This window comes from Megascapheus bottae, chromosome 2 (assembly GCF_031878675.1).
Source record: "Megascapheus bottae isolate mThoBot1 chromosome 2, mThoBot2.hap1, whole genome shotgun sequence".
NCBI lineage: Eukaryota > Metazoa > Chordata > Mammalia > Rodentia > Geomyidae > Megascapheus > Megascapheus bottae.
Genome location: NC_143510.1, coordinates 74,450,174 through 74,468,864, shown reverse-complemented (window position 1 = coordinate 74,468,864; position 18,691 = coordinate 74,450,174). Strand labels below are relative to the sequence as shown.

Sequence of the window (18,691 nt, the reverse complement as noted above, 5' to 3'; positions counted from 1 at the left end):
TTAATTTCCAAAGGATTATTACTCTAATTATTTCCCTTGTCATTAATTGGAACATTTTCACCCCTTTGCAAATTTTCCCCAGGGACTATTTCATTTTAAAATGCATTGAATTACCATTTCCTTCTGATGTTTTATCAGGGTAAAACAAAATGTTATCTATTCATTTCCCAGGTCTGAAGTAAGATTAGTATCTGTGTTTTTTACTTGGAGTTAACACTCCAAAAGCCCCTCTTAAAAGTTGCACATTTGAATACCACTAGAATTTAATTTTATTCATTTTAGTCAGTTATAAAAATCAACTAGAGTGCCAGGCATAGTGGCTCACACCTGTAATCCTAGCTGAGATCTTAGGATTGCAGTTCAAAGCTAGCCCAGGCACTAAAGACAGTTAGACTGTTATCTACAGTTAATCACTAGAAAAGGGGAAGTGGGACTGTCGCTCAAGGGATAGAACACTCGCCTTGAGCTGAAGAGCTCAGGAACAGTTGCCAGGCCCAGAGTTCAAGCCCCATGACACCCCCCCCCCCCAAAAAAAAAAACCCAACTAGAGGATAAAGCTAATGATGATGATGGTGATGACTATGGATATGAAGTTGATGGTGATGATGGATGACAGTGAGGGTGGTGATGATAATGACAGTGGTGTTGATAGGACATAAGTGTAAAAGGAGGGCTGTCTCGGGAAGATCACCTGTCAGTGGAAGCAAAGTAGGACACCAGTGACTGAAGAAATATGTTTATTACATATATGTGTATGAAAGCATGATGAAAAACCAAAAAAACAGAACTCCTGAAACAATAGTAATACCAAATTTCAAACTCTGTTATATAGCTGTAGTCATAAAATCAGCTTGGTATCAGCACATGAACAGTCATGAGGACCAGTGGAATAGAACTGAAGACTTAGAAATGATCCCACAGACCTAAGGCTACCTAATCTTTGCTAAGGTAGTCAAAATCATCAGATGCAAGAAAGACAGCCTATTGAACTAATGGTCCTGGCAGAATTGGCTATACACATGTAAAAAATGGAAGTTAGATTCTTATATATCACCTTGACCTACAATCAACTCCAAACGGATCAAAGACCTCAAAGTAGGAGCAGATACTCTGAAAATATTACAGGAAGGAATAGAGCATACGCTAGGGCTCATTAGCACAGGTATAAAAATGTCCTAAATACAGACCCAGAAACATAATAAATCAAAGAAAGACTGGATACATGGGAATTGTATTAAACTGCAGAGCTTCTGCATGGCAAAGGACATAGCTAACAAGATAAATAGGAACAGGTTGGGAGATCTTCACAAGTTATACAATAGACAAGGATATCATATCAAAAATATACTGAGCTCAGAATCCTCAACCCCCTGCAAAGAAATAAATCCTCAAAGAAACAACTATCCTATTAATAAATGGGCTAAAGAATTGGAAAGACTTCTCTGATGAGGAAATATAGCCAATAAACATATGAAGTCATGTTCAATATCTCTGGCCATTTAAAAAAAAAATGAGTGAAAAACACATTGAGGGCCAGGAGGTTAGCCTAGCGATAGAGTGTTCACCTAGCGTGCACAAAGACCCAGGTTTGATTCCTGGGTACCACATAAAAAAAAGCCAGAAGAAGTGCTGTGGCTCAAGTGGTAGAGCTCTAGCCTTGAGAAAGCCCAAGGACAGTGCTCAGACTCTGAGTTCAAGGTCCAGGACTGGTAAAAAAAAATTGAGATTTCACCTCACCCCAGTTAGAATGGCTGTTATCAAGAAAACAAATAATAACAGATGCTGGAGGGGATGTGGCCAAAAGAGATCACTACTACGATGTTGGTGAGAATGTACACTGGTTCAGCCACTCTGGAAAGCATTATGGAGGTTCCTTAAAAGAGTCACCATAGAGCTTAGTACCATCCAGCAATCCCATCCCTGGGCATTTAACGAAATGACCACAAACAAGGCCACATTATGCTCATTGCAGTACTATTTACCATAGCTAAGATATGGAACCAACCCTGATGTACTTCAGTAGATGAAAGGGTTAAGAAGGTGTGGTATATATGCTTCCATAAGAAATAATTACATTATCCTCACTTGTAAGGAGATGCAAGGACTTGGGAAAAAAATCATATCAAGTCATGTAATCCAGACCCAAGGAAACATAGACTCCATGGGTTCCTTCAGTTTTAATAATTAGTATATGTATAGGATAGTTCTAGCAGAAGATTATAACAGCTCAATAGCTAAGTACATATGGCCATATAAAATGATGCTAATCGAAATGAACTCCAAAATATGGAAACAAAAGGGTGTTTTTTTTAAAAAAAATATACTACGTGAAGATTTTATTTTCTTTTCTAATTTTACTTTATTGTTGGGGTGATATACAGAGGGATTAGAGTTACATTCATCAGGTAGTGGGTACATTACTTCTTGAACTTTGTTACCCCTTCCCATGTTTTTCTCCCACTTTTCCTCCCCCTCTCCCTTCACTCATATTATTTTTCCATTACCTTTCCTTTTTTGAATAAACAAATAAGGTTTTTTTTTGTTCTTTCATTTTTTCCCTTTTAGTTTACACCCTGTTGTCACACTTTTAGATTCTGGTACTCTGTATCTTGTATATATATTTAACTAATTTGGAGGAGGAAAGGGGAATAACAAGATGGTGAGACAATAGACGAAGAGTAAACCAATGCAACAGAGATACAAGTGGAAATGAACTTTACCACTACGTGGGGGAAGTAAGGGAGGAGAGAAAACAGGAGCAAACAAGGAATGGAGTAACAATGAGCGACAAAAAATATACTTATTACATCATTTATGTAACTGTAATGCCATATTACAATGTAATAAAATATTTGTTTACAAAAAGAGTGTTCTGGGGTATCAATAACAGAATGTCTGAACACGTACTATTCACTAATCTAGGCATGAAAGCAGAACTAGATGCAAGGAGGTTTTTACCATATCACCACAAGAAATAAAATTGGCCATGTGAAAATATGCACATCTATTTCAAGATTTTAAAAGCTAGAGAAAGTATCTCTGAGCACAAAATTCTGACAACAGCCTTTAGAAAAGTAAGGGGGTCTTTTACATTGCATAAAGCTAATTTTGGGGGTCATAAAAACGAATCTAAGGAATTTTTAGAAAAGCATAAAAATTAAATCCAAGGAACTAAAAGAAGAAAACAGAAGATCATGATATCAGATGGAAAAAAGAAAGATCAGAAAGAATTGCAAAATAACGTGGAAGTATACCAGCAAGTGACTCAACCAAAGGGTCAGATCTATGATCATACCTGTAGATAATAATCTCATTAAATTGCTACTATAGAAGATGCAAAGTTGCAAAGATCATGTCAAATTATCACATCTTAATTATTACTCTTATATATTTAGTAAGATAGTCTATTGCCTATTAACCCTATGTGTTAGAATTGTATAACAAGAATTTTTTAAACTCCAAGGCTCAGGGTCACCTAAGCCAATTAAATCAAGTCCTCTGGAGTAAAGATCAGATATGAATATTTCTGAAAAGCTAGCAGGTATATAAAATGTGCAGAGTTAAAAAAAGTATTATGTCTGTTGCTACTAAGTCACTCGATAAATTTATTGTACCTAGACATATGTACATATGTCAACAATTTTCCATTTGATCCTTTATCAATAAACAGCCAAGACGAAATGATCCTAGATATTCTTACAGGCCAAACTCTAACAGTTCTATAAATTTTTTTTTACTAAGATGAATCCTTTCAATGTGTTTTAAATGGTTAATCAAATTTATGGCTTTACTAGGGCATCTATTTTTATAGAATTCACCTTGTTGATAGTTATATTTCTGAATCATCAAAACCCATGCCTTCCAATATCATTATGAGTATACTATTGGAATCCAGTAAGTGAGATAATCACTCCAGTGCTGCCTAATGTGATGAATTAGAGAAGACAGTGGAAACTGAAAGTCAATTCCATTTAGGAATGTCAGACAATACATAAGCCACTGCAATAAAAATTATGTTAAATTATGATGCTCAATATTTTTAGAATTAGTACCATGGCCTGTATGCTTTTTCTTCCCAGAACATTCATATAAAATAGAATTTCAGAAAACTGCTAAATTGATCTCAGTTACGAAATGGAGTTGGATGTTTAAGAAAACTGAACCTTGTAATAGAACCAAATAGAATAGAATGTTCTGACCAATAGAACATTTCCTGTACTTAATGGAGTAGTCCAAGGAAGAGGAGAAAGGGGAAAAGTAAATAAGTGAGACAAAACTCCATGAGGATTTCTTAATTGAAACATAAATAAAAGTAATAATTGAACTTCCCTAGGGAAACTAAGTTCATAGGACAGAGAAAAGGTAAAAAAATTCATTTCTGGTTTTAAGAACTGAAGAAAAGGAAAATTGAAAAGAATAAAACACTTCAACAGATATTTGCTGAGCACTAATCAAGTATAACGTACAGTTGGAAGAGTAGGTAATATAATATAATGTTTGGTACATTATTTAACAAGCTCACCACCCCTGGGATAAGTAGACATTTATGTACAATCAAATAAATGTTTTCATTGAATAGTGTACCAGACTTCATCCCAAAGGCTTAGCTGCAGTACAAGCAATATCATGGGAGCACCCAGAAGAGAAAGATGGCTTCTGAGACAGGGCTGTGAAGGATTTCCCTAGGTGTTAACATCAGAGACCTGGGGACCAGCAATGAATCTCACACTTTCAGCCATGTGATTCGAACAAACTTCAAAATCACCATCACCTACTGAAATGTTGTTAGAACAAACAGATTTGTTCTAATACTTTGACAATCCTATTAATTGCCCTTCCCATTCAAACCCATGGATTAAAACTACAGAAGGAACAATTCTTCTCATCCCATTACCCACAAAGATGACTCAATCACATTTTCTAAGTATAAAAAAAATTGTAATTGAACCACTCTTCTATGCTGATCACATTTCTAGATAAACAGTTCAGAACCAAAAGAATGTGTAAAACAAATTGCATTATCTGTTCTCTTCCCACTATCATGCTAACAAACAAGAAAAAAAAAGGCCATGTTGGGCATAGGAATTAATAATGGGTACTCCTACAACTATCCACTCCCACTACTGCATCTGGTACACTGAAGTGAGAAATTAAAAACTTGTCATTTTATGTGGTCATTCGAGTGTTGAAACAGGTTTAATATTATCTTACTCTTTATATCAAACTGAGAAGAAATGGCAAGTCATAGAAGGAGTTAATGAAGTATCGAACATAAATGGTTACTTTATTCAGGAAGTAAGTGATGGGGTTGCTACAGAAAGTAAAAAAAAAAATGATGGTTTATGGTCTGCCTGTTTCTGTTTGGAGAAAATGATGAGCTAATAGTAGCATAGGGAATGGGATATAATCTCTGAGAATAAAAGAAGAAAGTGATAGAATAAGTAATTATAACCTCATGACATTAGTTGTCAACATCTATAACTCATTTGCTCTTTAAACTTTTAAAGGAAATATTGAAACCAAGGAAACTAACTCCCATAATTTTATTGTACTTAACAGAGTTGGATTTTCTTATATAAAACAAGAAAGGACTCCAATTTCTTCTCAGTGCCTAAAATATTACCCATTTGTGACTGAATGACTAATAAATAGAGGCAAAAAGTGTCAAAAGGCTCTGCAGGTACAGCATGGGTGTTTGTGTTAATAAGCTTAGTCTTAAGGTAGAACTGGAAATCCCAAAAGGAAATAGTTCTGAGAAATTCACATCCCCACTCAGTTTTCTTGCACTGTAACAAACTTATAAAGAAAAAACTTGGGGGACATGGTTTTCTGGATTCTAGTTCCTGAACAATTGGCCACAGTACTTTGAGATCTGTTGTTCCACTTTGGGCATGAAACAAGGTAGAAAATCATGACAACAGGAACATGAAGCAAGACAAAATGGCCCACATTATGGAAGACAGAGTGCAGGGTGTGGGGAAGTGACCTACTTCAATCTCCAGTAGATCATTTATCCATGAGTTCACTAGTAGGTTGATACATTATGGGATCATGGTCCAATCATCCTTATAAAGAATCACCAAACTGAGGATCAAGCCTTCAACTCATAAACCTTTGGAGTTATCTAAACACGGCATATGTTGTTACATAACACAACTAAACAAGTAGCTCTTTCTAATCAGATGGTACCTGTTTTATGATTACTTCTATACTTCTAATCCCCACTTTTCTGCATAAACACATACTTAAATACATGCATGCACATATCACACACAATCCTCTAAGTGTTTAAGACATTGGCACACTCTGAAAATATTTATGACCTGAATACAAGTTCTATTACTTTTCTAAATATATGTATGTATATATATATATCAACTCCTACACATTTGTGACCACAACCTGCTCTTTATTTTCACATTTTCTTCTCAGACATCAAAGAATCTTAACTTTAAATGCGAATTCTGCTTTCTCAATAAATGATGTCACTGATTTTTGCCAAACTTGGAGCATGAATTGAGTATTTGGGCACTGTCCTTGAGCTTCCTCAAGGCTAGCACTCCAACACTTGAGCCATAGCACCACTTCTAGCTTTTTCTGTGTGTGTGGTACCGAGGAATCAAACTCAGGGTTTCATATATGCTAGGCAAGCACTCTACCACTAGGCCACACTCCCAGCCCCTGATTCATTCTTATTTTGGCAGAATTTGAAAAAAGAAAATACTTTACCTCTTATGTCTAATGAAATCTTAAAATATTCTAAAATTTTCCTTCTCTTTGCTTTAATAGCCATCCAGAATTTTTATTATCATGAATGCAATTTTTTAAAAACCCACTGGACCAGGGCCAAGAAGATGTTGATTGCTTCTATGTAACTGGCAATCTCTGTAAGAATATGCCATAGATATAAACTGGTGGGAGAACTCACAACTGAATGAATGAACATGAAATTTTACTGATGTCCCTTGGGCAGACCACTTGATTCTTTGGAAGTTTGATTTGCACTTGATAAGAAAATTGTTGATCTGCAATCCTGAAATTAGGAATATCAGATACTTAAATTGTGTCAGTTTTTAAATACAGAGAGATGTAAATGTACAGAAATTGATAAACTATAGGCATATAACAACCATAATTAACTCCAAATTACATTAGAAGAAAACTAAAATTCACCAGTTTAACCTGCCCAATGTAACTGGCACAGTGAGGAAGTGTCAGGACTGATGGATTCTCATCCAAGGTCTCTCCATTACCAAAGTCAATGTTCTCCACCTCATTCTCATACTGCTTCCCATTATATTCCAGATTCTTTACCTCTGTATAAACTCCATATTGCCCACCTGTGCCTGAGTTAGGTAAGAGAGCATATCAAATCTTATCTTTGGATGTTTTTTAGTATCTTGTTTTTTAATTGCCTGTGGAATTCAGTAATAGGCCAAAGAAACAGTTATATTACAAGTGACTCAGAAAAGCAACTCAGTTACATCTGCCACCTATATTATTGCAATGTTTCTTCATTCACAGTAGACATTTTAGAGTCTCTTAATACATGGCAATTGAAATTCTGCATATAGTTGTGTACCATGTTTCAAGAACCTTCTTTACTCTCCCTGATTCACAGAAATTTTAATTATTCTAAAAGTCTGATGTCTAGATTTCCAAGTAATCTCTTCAGAATGCCTAACATCCATTTTTCTCTTCTCTAAAGCTATCCATTGCTGGCCATAACTATATTTACTTCCATGCATTCTTCAGCCTACCAACCAAAGGTTAGTAATAAAAAGGTAATTCAGATCACAGATTCCTTACTTGTTTTTTTTTTATGCCTGTGCCCAACATTATAGTTTTACCCTAGTGGAACGTTCTAATTTGAAGGAAGTCTTCAAAATGGCTCTAACACAGAGAAAGTTTCATTGTCATTTTCCAAACTCCTTTGCCTTGTTTGTGTTGCCTTTTATAAAATTGAGTTTAGAAAAGAAAGATCAAACCTATTTTGTTTCTTGAGGAGATTATCTCACACAAATCACCACAGATTCTTTGTCTTTTTCTATTAAAATATAACCTGTGTTAAACATGGCAACTTACTGAAAGCTTTGAGAAATTTTCTCTACAGTAAAATCCTGGTCAATTAAACTGCCTCTTATCAAGAGTACTCCTGCCCCTTTGCTTTAATCCATTTTAGCAACTAGTTTTGTTTCTTTCAGTATTTATATTATTATCTTCCTTGGCATATGGAATAACAATCTGGGAATACTGTAATATTTGAGAAAAATCAAATAGCATGTAATAATCATATTTCAAATGACAAGAAAGCTGACTAGCACATTTTGGAATTCCTACTTAATAAGATTAAAATCAAAAATAGTATAGAACATATGCTCTTAAATAACCAGAAATCCAACTAAATAGAACAACCCACTTACCAAGAAATCTGGTTAATCACATGTTCCAGTGCTTTTCATACTTGAATTCACAAGGTCAGTTATATCCTGCTGTTGCTGAAGTTAATTTTGGGTTGATTCATGTCTAAACAGGTATTACAGGGAAACCAGGCCAAGTGTTCCCACAGAAATCTAGTGCATTTCTATGGTTGTTATGATCACATGGCGGGAGACAGGTGGGGTATAGAGGATAAAAAGAGGCATAAAGGCCTCTGGGGTCAAATGCCAATTTCTATTGAGGTTCAATTCATACTGCTCCACTTATCCAACCTGAATGGCTTCTAGCAGGGAGCATGGTGCCATAAGCCAGATGTAAATATTCCCTTTTGGAGCTGTCATACATTTTTGGTGGTTCTTAAATCTGACCTTCATGTTCATGACATTTTACTCAAGCCTGAAAGTTCCATGCCAGATAGGAAAGGCATAAAAATTCAAGGTCTTTCATCAAAGTTCAAATCTCTATTAAAAAAAAACTGAAACAATTTTGTCTTATCAATTTCTGTCATTTTATAGTTGAAGGAGTAGGGGGTGGGGAGGAAAATGGTTTTGTTGTTTTTTCTTTGCCTTTAATTTGATGCATATCACCACAATAGAATTTTAATAGTGAATCTCGGACACTAAATATCTTTAACTTTTTCTCAACTTACTTTAGTTACATTTGACCAAAGCAATGAGTGTACGTGTGTAATTTATTTGCATTTTATTTATTTGTTTGTTTGTTTGTTTGTTTGTCAGTCATGGGAGTTAACCCTGAGTTCAGCTCAAAGCTACTGCCCTACCCCTTGAGCCACAGTGCAACTTCTGGTTTTCTGGTGGTTAATTGAAGATAAGAGTCTCACGGATCTTAGTGCCTGGGCTGGCTCCAAACTACTATACTCGGATCTCAGCCTCTTGAGTAGCTAGGATTACAGGGGTGAGCCACCACACCTGTCTCACATTTTATTTTATAGTATTTTGAATTAGTGTACATCCCAATATGTGATGGTTTCATTATATTTCCATATAATGCATTTTGAACAAATTTACATATAAATGGGCTTTCATAGTATCATTTAGGTTTAGTTTGTCAATGTTGACCATTCTACAAGGTAGGGTTTAATTTTCTTCTGCATGTTTTTTGATTATTTTGTATTCATTCTCAATGGCATCTTGAAAATTTTCAAATGTGAAAGTGAAATTTGTAGTGTAATTTTTTCCCTAAATACCATAAATGTTTTATAGTCAAATCTGTCTGCTATATTTTCTTCGTAGAGTTGTGAACCCTGAGTTACCCTCTGAATGAGGCAAACCACACTCCCATCAATATTACTATCAAGTAATAATAGGCTACATTTTGTAAAATTAAAACTATGCATTAGAAATAAAACATAAAAGGTAAATGTATCTATATCATTAGGAAGCAAGGGTATAGCAACTTTCCTATGTATCACCCTATTTTATCCTTTTTCAAGTCTGATTTATTATTCTCTAATTCTGATTGCACTTCCAAGTAATGCTTATAAATATTTGAGCTATGATCATATATATGAAAACATAGTTTTGGAAAGACTCTTCTCACAACTACAAAGCTACATACAGTTGTGAGAGAGAAAAGCACCCTATGAAGATAGAGGAGGCTTTTCGAAGATGATCCATCTAACAGAAGGAGGACCAGAGGCTAAAAGCAAATCTAAGTTGTACTTCACCAGGCATCAGGAAACTAAAGTAAGGGAATCACAGAGTAGAAACAATGAAGTCCTCACTGTCACTTGCACTTCACACTCAGAACTCACCTGGCTAAGTGGGCCAGCAGACTAAGGAAATTCAAGTGACTCATAAAAATAGCCATTTGTAGCTGAAATATCTAAGCAGCTCAAGCTTAAGTAGGTGGTTACCTGGGTCATTCAGGCAGAAGCAAGTTGTTTTGTTTAAATGTTCTGATAGCTGGGGGAAGGACTGATGCCACCAAACAAATACTGAACAAGAAATGCTCTAGGAACCTTGGAATCATAGCCTTATGACATAAGTTGGTTCCATGAGCTAATAAAAAGGGAAAGAAGTTGACATTTTAGTTGCCTTTTATTCTGCTTCATGGACACATAGTAACTGTCTTAAATTGAAATCAAGAAGTTTTGTCGCTACAAAATTATCTTCTTTTATGTATGATCAGTGGGGAAATGCATCTTTGAACATAAAAAGTCTAACTGTTTCAATACTGAATTACAGGTTAGAGACATCTATTCATTTAGAAATGAATCCTGACCCAAAACATATATTAAAGTTTCTATGTTATGTTGAAATAGACACATAAGATTTGCGTTGTTTCTATATTGAGTGTGATATCATTTTTTGTCTATTCCATAATGCACAGGCATCTATCATGCACAAACCTAAAGAAAGGTAGATGTCACTGTGAAAGCTGAAAGTTAGCCCAGTGCTTCTCTGTCTGATGGACTACTCAAGAACTTTGTTGAAAATCTGCTTGTCTACATGTTCATGCCATTCCCTGTTCAGGCCAGGGGCCATTTTGATTTATTGCCTTTCTACGCAGCACAGCTTGGACTTGTGTCTCAGTGTGATATTTCTTATTTAATCTGCATACACACCTCACATTATCTATCTCTAAAAATCTAGGTTCTGCCAAAGAAGCTATTGTAAACTAGGATAATTTCCTGACAACAGCAAGCTCAGCTTCAGGGGACAGAATAGTCCAATAGACAAGCAGAGAATAGAAAAGCTGCTCCAAGAAATAAGGACTGAAAATAGACCTTCCCTACGATCCTACCATACCACTTCTGGGCATCTACCCTGAACGTCATAACCCAAGATATGATAAGGACACCTGCTCAGCTATGTTCATCTCTGCACTATTCACAATAGCCAGGCGATGGAAACAATCCGGATGCCCTATTGCAGCTGAATGGATACAGAAAATGTGATATATATACACAATGGAATTCTACATAGCCAACAGACAAGATAAAATAATGGCATTCGCAGGGAAGTCGATGAATCTAGAGCGAATCATGTTTAGTGAGACAAGTGAAGACCTAAGGAACAAAAGGTGCATGGTATCCTTAATATGTGGCTATTAAATCTAAAGAGTACAAGCGCGAGGACTCAATATCTGCATACCCAAAGCTATGGACATGGTAATGGAAATATAAACATAACTATATAGACATAAAAACCTATGACTCTATAGACATAATGTTTTATTTTCTAAAATATGTTTATATGGCATACAAACCCTTAGCCTAATTGTGATTAAGTTCTAAATACTAAGTCCCAGTGATTGTAAATAGAGATTCCTTTCTTGAACACTCGTTTGTTAAACCTGTCATTTAAAATATGATATAAAAATCTGTTAATAAAGAAAAAAAAGAAATAAGGACAACCATATGCAGGAATATCTCTGGGCTTAGAGTAGTCAATTCATTATTTCCTTTATAGTTAACAACTCAGAGTAAGACAAGACAAGGAATTCTGATTATGATGCAGAATTTATTTATTAGTACAACAACTTAGGAAACTTAATCTCTCTCTAAGCTTCAATTTTCTTATCTGTCATGTCAATAATACAAATGCAGACTTACACAGTTGCTGAGTAGATTAAATGAAATAATGTCCATAAAGCACTTCACATAGGTGAGGAATGGTGCATAATAAGCTTTCTGAAATGTTAGCTATTGATCATTATCATCATAATTTTCTTCCTAGTGAGTCTCCTTATGAGTGACATTTCTTCTCTGTAACATCACAAAATAAACCACAAATTAATAGACTTCCTTCCCCTATTTTCTAACTCAAAATTACGTTCAGAACATGACTGAAATTTTCCAAAGCATATCCTATAGTAATAAGAAGAAAACTAGGAATGATATCTTTAAATTGATAAGCTGGACTTCATCTTTCTGGGGAATCTGATCTTTAGACATAATCACTTTCACTAAGAAATTTGTGCAGACAATTCAGAAATTTGGAAAGTGTATTCTTCAAAAAAAACTGTTAATCGGACATGTCACTGTGGCTCAAACTAGTATAGTACTAGCTTTGTGCAAAAGAATTCTGTCTACACACCTAGACAGGAAAATAAAAAAACTTTTTAGAGTTGATTGTTATTCCTTTATTTATCTTGAAAAGAGAAAATGCTGCAAGCATTATAAATTGAAAAACACAATTCTCAAATTCTAATCCATTTTCCCTCTTTCATTATTTTAGGTAGTTATGAAGTCACAAATTCAGCTCTACTGTCCCACCAAATACTGTCAACCAAAAGCTGAAACTACTCTGCAATTGTCCAAATTATAGTCAACATCAGATAAAAGGTTTGCTATCTCTTATTCTCTATTTTCGGGAGCCACAAATAACTGAGCACAAGCAGAGCTACTCACTGCAGGCAATACAATGCAGCTACTAAGTTTCAATAAGGAACAGTCTTGCAGTTTCAGAAATACAAGTGGAAGGTACATAAATCATGTTCTAGACAACCCAAGTTGACCAGAACATTGTGACCAGACAAACCTCCTCTCGTGTGCTACATTTCCCACACAAATGTCTATTGTACGATGCTTTATTTTCTATCCATGTGTAGTGAACACTAAAATAAAAGGTAAAGCAATCATTTCTTAGGAGACGTAACACAATTTGCACAATAATAAAATAATTTTCAATCTAGCCTCTATTAAGATGTAAGATTATTTCAAATAATAGAATGGAAGCACTATTTTAATCAGCCAAAGAGAGGTATGCTGATACTTGTTTCCTTCAGCTACCCTGAGATCAAATAGAGTCAATAGCACATGCTTTCTGGTCCAGAGGAGTTGAGCAGCATGGTTTATTAAGGACCTGTGGTCAAAACGTGAGTTCCAACTTGGCTCTACTTCCTTTCTGAAAGAAAAGAATGGACAGTCTCGTCATATTGGGAGTCAGTTAAATTTGATTAAAGTGCTTGTTTGTGTTACCACAAAATGAAGAGGAATTGAAATATAGGTAATCTGACTAACCTGCTCCCTCTCAATCCCAGATCTCAGTACTCTGACCCTTCCTAACACACACACACACACACACACACACACACACACACTGACCTCAGCACCTCTTTTATAAAGATACACTTATATTTTTCCTCTCATTGTAGTCTTTTGAGCAATTTCTGCCCTGGATGTGGTGCCCTCTCTGTGCTCCATGGAGCCTATGCTTATCTCACTGATGACTGACAATTTAATTTTATTAGTTGATGGAATATTTTGGACTTAAAAAGATCAAGAACTGTTAATGGCAAGAATCTTATTTTACTTATCCTTGTATTCTAGCATTTGCTTCTGTTTTCTGGTCATTAACTATTTGAGAAAAGAAGGAATTTTACACTAAAATTCAACTTTGGAGATTCAAATAGCTTTCTTAGAACTTAAGCTAATGTAGCTAATTTACAATTACTATGAAATCTGCAACCTAAAGCAGAAACTGAAATTTCCAAGACTTTCCTTGAAGAGAGCATGTGACCCAAGAAGGATTGCAGGTGAATCTCAGTAGTGAGACTTGGAAACTAGGGTGTGTGTGTGGGGGGGGGAGGCTTGTATACAGAATACTATCTTACTTTAATCCCTTTTCTTTCTAATCTTCTCATGGTGGGTATTTATTACATGTAATCCACTCACTCTCTCCAGTCAAAGAGGTCCTGCTTCCCTGCTGTTTTCACACCCTAGCCCACCATTGCATTGTTCCCTTAAAATCCTCTATCCTCTGAGATTATCCTTACCCCTCCTCATTTATCATCTAGCTGCATAGTTTGTACACGTAGACGTATGTTTCGCATATTTTGTCTTCTGTAGTCTCCAACCATTATTGTAGAATCTCTTGAAGCATCATCTAAAGGCCCTCTCTCCCTAATTTTCTACATCATGTGCTTCAGTGTCTTTTTTTTTCTTTTCTTTTTTTTTTTTTTTTTTGGTGCCAGTCCTGGGCTCAGAGCCTGAGCACTGTCCTTGGACTTTCTCAAGGCTAGAGCTCTACCACTTGATCTTTTGCACCACTTCTGGCTTTTTTCTATGTATGTGGTACCGAGGAATCAAACCCGGGCCTCCGTGCATGCACTTTACCACTAGGCCAAACTCCCGGCCCCTTCAGTGTCTTTAAGCCAAGCATCAGAGTCTTTGTTCTCTGATTTGCCTCCTGCTGGCTGTTTCCCACTACATACAACACGGATGGATCCAAGAGAACTGATGGGGTCTAGGTATTCTATGAAAAAGTGAAATTGGCTATGAGTCATATGAAAAGGGGGAAGCCTGTGATTCTTTTTTTTTTGTCAGTTATCTGGGCCTCGGAGCTGTTCCTATGCTCTTCAGCTCAAGGCTAACTCTCTAACACTTGAGCCACAGTGTCACTTGTATTTTTTTGGTTGTTAGAGATATGAGTCTCACAGACTTTCATGCCTGGGCTAGCTCTGAACTGTGATCCTCAGATCTCAGCTTCCTGAGTAGCTAGGATTACAGCCTTGAGCCACCAATGCTTGACTGCTAGTGACTCTTTTTCAGCAAGGAAGACCAAGAAAGTAGTGGTGAACCTGACACAGGAAAGTGAAGGCAAATAAGATTAGTCCAACAAGTAAAAACCTAGAAAATGTTAAGATAGAACGTGTTCTCTTAGCTGCTTAAATATTTGATTTCTCCTCAGATTCCTTTTACCCTTGTGTCAGGCTTTGAAGACTAGCTTGACTCTCTGGATCACTTGCTTAACTTTTTTGCTGTGGAATAGAAGAAAAAAATCTAATGAGCTAGATAAAGGAAAAAATGCACTCAATCAGAGGTAGAGAAACTTATTATAAGAAGTATGAATGGAACAGTTACAGATGGAGGGTTAAGGTGACATAAAACAGTGGTGATATAAAAATTAAGAGACTTTCAAAAATATGTAAGAATACTGGAAAGGAAAATAAATGGAAAATGTCAGTTCCCTTCACATCTTCCAAGGAAGGCAAGTGTACTCTGTGTGTGTGTGCGCGCACACTTTGCTTTGGACTTGAATTATACAGCTTACAGCCTATTTGAAAAGTCTGAAATCCAGTGTAGAGACTTATTGGACAGTGGCCAAGACTAAGTGAAGACACTGAGGATGTAGCCTATTCCATGGAATGCTCATGGCCACTCCTCGGTGAACAGAAAGCTGAGAGCCAAACCCTGCAGCCCTGACTTCCCATCACTTCTAGTTTGTAGGGTCCCAATCCATAGCCTACATAAACCCACCCGTCTGTTTCTGTGGGCTTTGTCCCAAGCTACAAATGTAGTTGGAGAGAATTGGATCTAATACAAATTTATGATTTTCAAGCTCACATAGACCATCATACCATTCAGCAATTCATTCACTCACACAGGATTGGTTCTCTCTTTCATTCCCAGTAACAGCTGTGCCAGTATTTTCTCCTTGATTTTCAGGACACAAATATACACTCTCTCCATTCATACATACATTTAACAATCATTTATTCAACAATCATGAGTCCTTACTTGTATAAGGCTTTTGTGGAACATGAAAATATTCACAAATCTTTTGAACCACCTCTCATCAGAACAATGAAATCTATTTTCCTGTCCCCTAAATTAGGTCCAGGTCTCTGCTTTTCTTTCAACAACAGAATACAGACTTACCTTGTACTATCTTGAAACAAGACACAAGAAACCTCTGCACCTTCTTCTTACTTCCTCATGAACCCACAACCCCCATGTTCTGAAAGCCCTGATATGACCTCAGGATGAACAACAATACAAATAAAGAACACTTAGTCAATTCAGTCATCATAGATTAGCCCCATCCCCAGACAACCTACCATGTGCACGCAGCCAACTGAGAGAACCCATGTGAAATTACTGGCCAATTACAAAATTGATTATTTTAGTTTAATTTGCAGCATATGATTTCAACTTGTACATGTCTTTCCTGAATCACTGAATACAACTTCTAAACTAGTTTATACTGCTTCTGTATTAACAGACAACAACTTAAAATTTTAGTGGCTTAGCATAATAGTAGTTTATTACTTTTTCCTTAAAATGTATTCCGGTGCTGGTGGGCATTTTAGGGCATTCTGACATTTAGGATCCAATGCTTATTCCATTTAGTTTATTTTTCTCAATTCAGAGTCCCTTTCCTTCAGCCAATAAACGAGAATGTGGTAGGTAGTCAAACTGTGCCAAGTTATTAAGGACCCAGTAGATTTACATACCAGTCATCAGAATTCATTTTTATGGTCATATTTACATTCAAAGGCATGTGAAAAATAGACTTATGTGCCCAGGAAGTAACAAAAGTGGCTTTTAATGAACACAGCAGACCACAATTGTCTGCTAAGTGGGCCTGTCACTCCTTTTTGCCAGACATTCTTTTTATCTCTAGAAAAGACAGCCAGCAAATCATCTAGCTTAAAGTATAAGATGTGGGTCTTGTGCAAGGTCATGAGAAATCCTTTCTATGAAGTCTGAGAGAAATATTTATGGATGAACAATTAACATGCTAAAAACATATCCAAAATATGGAACAAGGAAAATGGCCACAATAAATGTTCTTTTTTGGAAAAGGAAAGCATCAAAGGACAAAACCAAAAAATGGAGCAATGGCTCAAGTAAGTGGTTGAGTGTCAGTCAACTGAGACCCTAAAACCCAAAATCTAAGTCCTAGAACTGGCACATAAGTAAGTAAATAAATAAATAGCACAAAATATACAACAGTTATCATTCTATAACAATTCTGGAGTTGTGGTGGGAGTGAAGGAAGTCCCCTTACCCTTACTATGAATTGAGCACTATCAAATTTCTACTGTTAAAACTCTTGTCATTTATATGAAGAAATGCTCAATATCTCTGGCCATAAAAGAAATGCAAATCAAAACAACTCTAAGATTTCACCTCACTCCAGTTAGAACGGCCAGGATCAAGAAAACTAATAACAATAGATACTGGAGGGGATGTGGCCAGGAGGGATCACTACTGCACTGTTGGTGGGAGTAGAAACACGTTCAACCACTATGGAAAGCACTATGGCAGTTCCTCAAAAGACTAAATATAGAGCTCCCCTATGACCCAGCAGTTCCACTACTTGACATTTACCCAATCATCCAGAAACAAGGACATACTAAATCCAACAGCACAACAATGTTCATTGCAGCACTATTTACCATAGCAAAGATATGGAACCAACCCAGATGCCCCTCAGTAGATGATTGGATCAACAAGACGTGGTATTTATACACAATGGAATTCTATGCTGCTATCAGAAAGAACGATATTGCTCCATTTGGAAGGAAATGGAAAGACTTGGAAAAAATCATATTAAGTGAAGTAAGCCAGACTCAAAGGAACATAGGCTCAATGGTTTCCCTCATTTGTCATAATCAGTAGAAACCTTGGGTTCTCCTAGCAGAGATTTACAATAGAACAAAACCTAGATACATAAAGCCATATAGGATGATACCAAATGAAAGGACCTCCAGGATATAGAAACAAAAGCCATATAATGAGTGATTGTTGTCCTCAGTGTACTAGGTTACTCATCTCTTTTGCTGTCCCTTGATTATCTCATAATATTACAGTATTTTACCTTGTTATCTAATATATTGGATAAATGCGTATTTGGTTATTTGAAATAGGATAGGGAAGGGGGAAAACAAGATGACCGGTGGGGAGGAGGGAAATGGGGACCAAGACATGAGAAAGGGTATCAATGTTGGTCAAGTAATGCAGCTTCTATATGGTGAATATACTGTAACCCTTCTATTAATTACAATAAAAAATATATGAAAAAAACTCTTGTCACTTGCCTTCCCTGACTTCAGTCTCTTGAAATTCCTATTTTACATTTTGTTCTGTCCTAACTCTCTATAACTTTAGAAATATATTCTTTCTGAGAATTTTACAACTTTTGTAAGAATTTAACCAACAGTTTATATTCAGGTTTGAAAAATCCAATGCTGTTATTCTTTATTTCCATCTCATGATTTTCCTTTTTTCTGAAATTGTTCTCAATCACATTTTATTTTCTGAAAGCACTCACATATACTTTAACCTCTCGAAGAGGTTGCTTAATATCCCCACCCAATTTATTAAAAACTCTGAGTCTTTTTTCTGCAAGAGAGTAAGAAAAAAATTATAAACTAATTTCAAAATCACATTTAAAGATTTCCCCACTAGGGTGATGTTTACAACTGAATGAATGCTGCTTAAAGTTCTAACAATAGCAGATTTAGATATGCACAACCAACCAAGACATGCATATCTCCT

General features: G+C 36.0%; 1 long non-coding RNA gene across 1 annotated transcript in view; it reads right to left on the bottom strand.

Moving 5' to 3' along the window:
* The window catches only part of LOC150067329 (uncharacterized), a 206,160-nt gene extending 195,766 nt beyond the window's left edge, over window positions 1–10,394 (bottom strand). Inside the window, exon 1 of the long non-coding RNA XR_016539554.1 lies at window positions 10,316–10,394. This is a non-coding gene — a long non-coding RNA (uncharacterized LOC150067329). The remainder of the gene's footprint in view (window positions 1–10,315) is intronic.
* Between the last annotated feature and the right edge of the window lie 8,297 nt (window positions 10,395–18,691).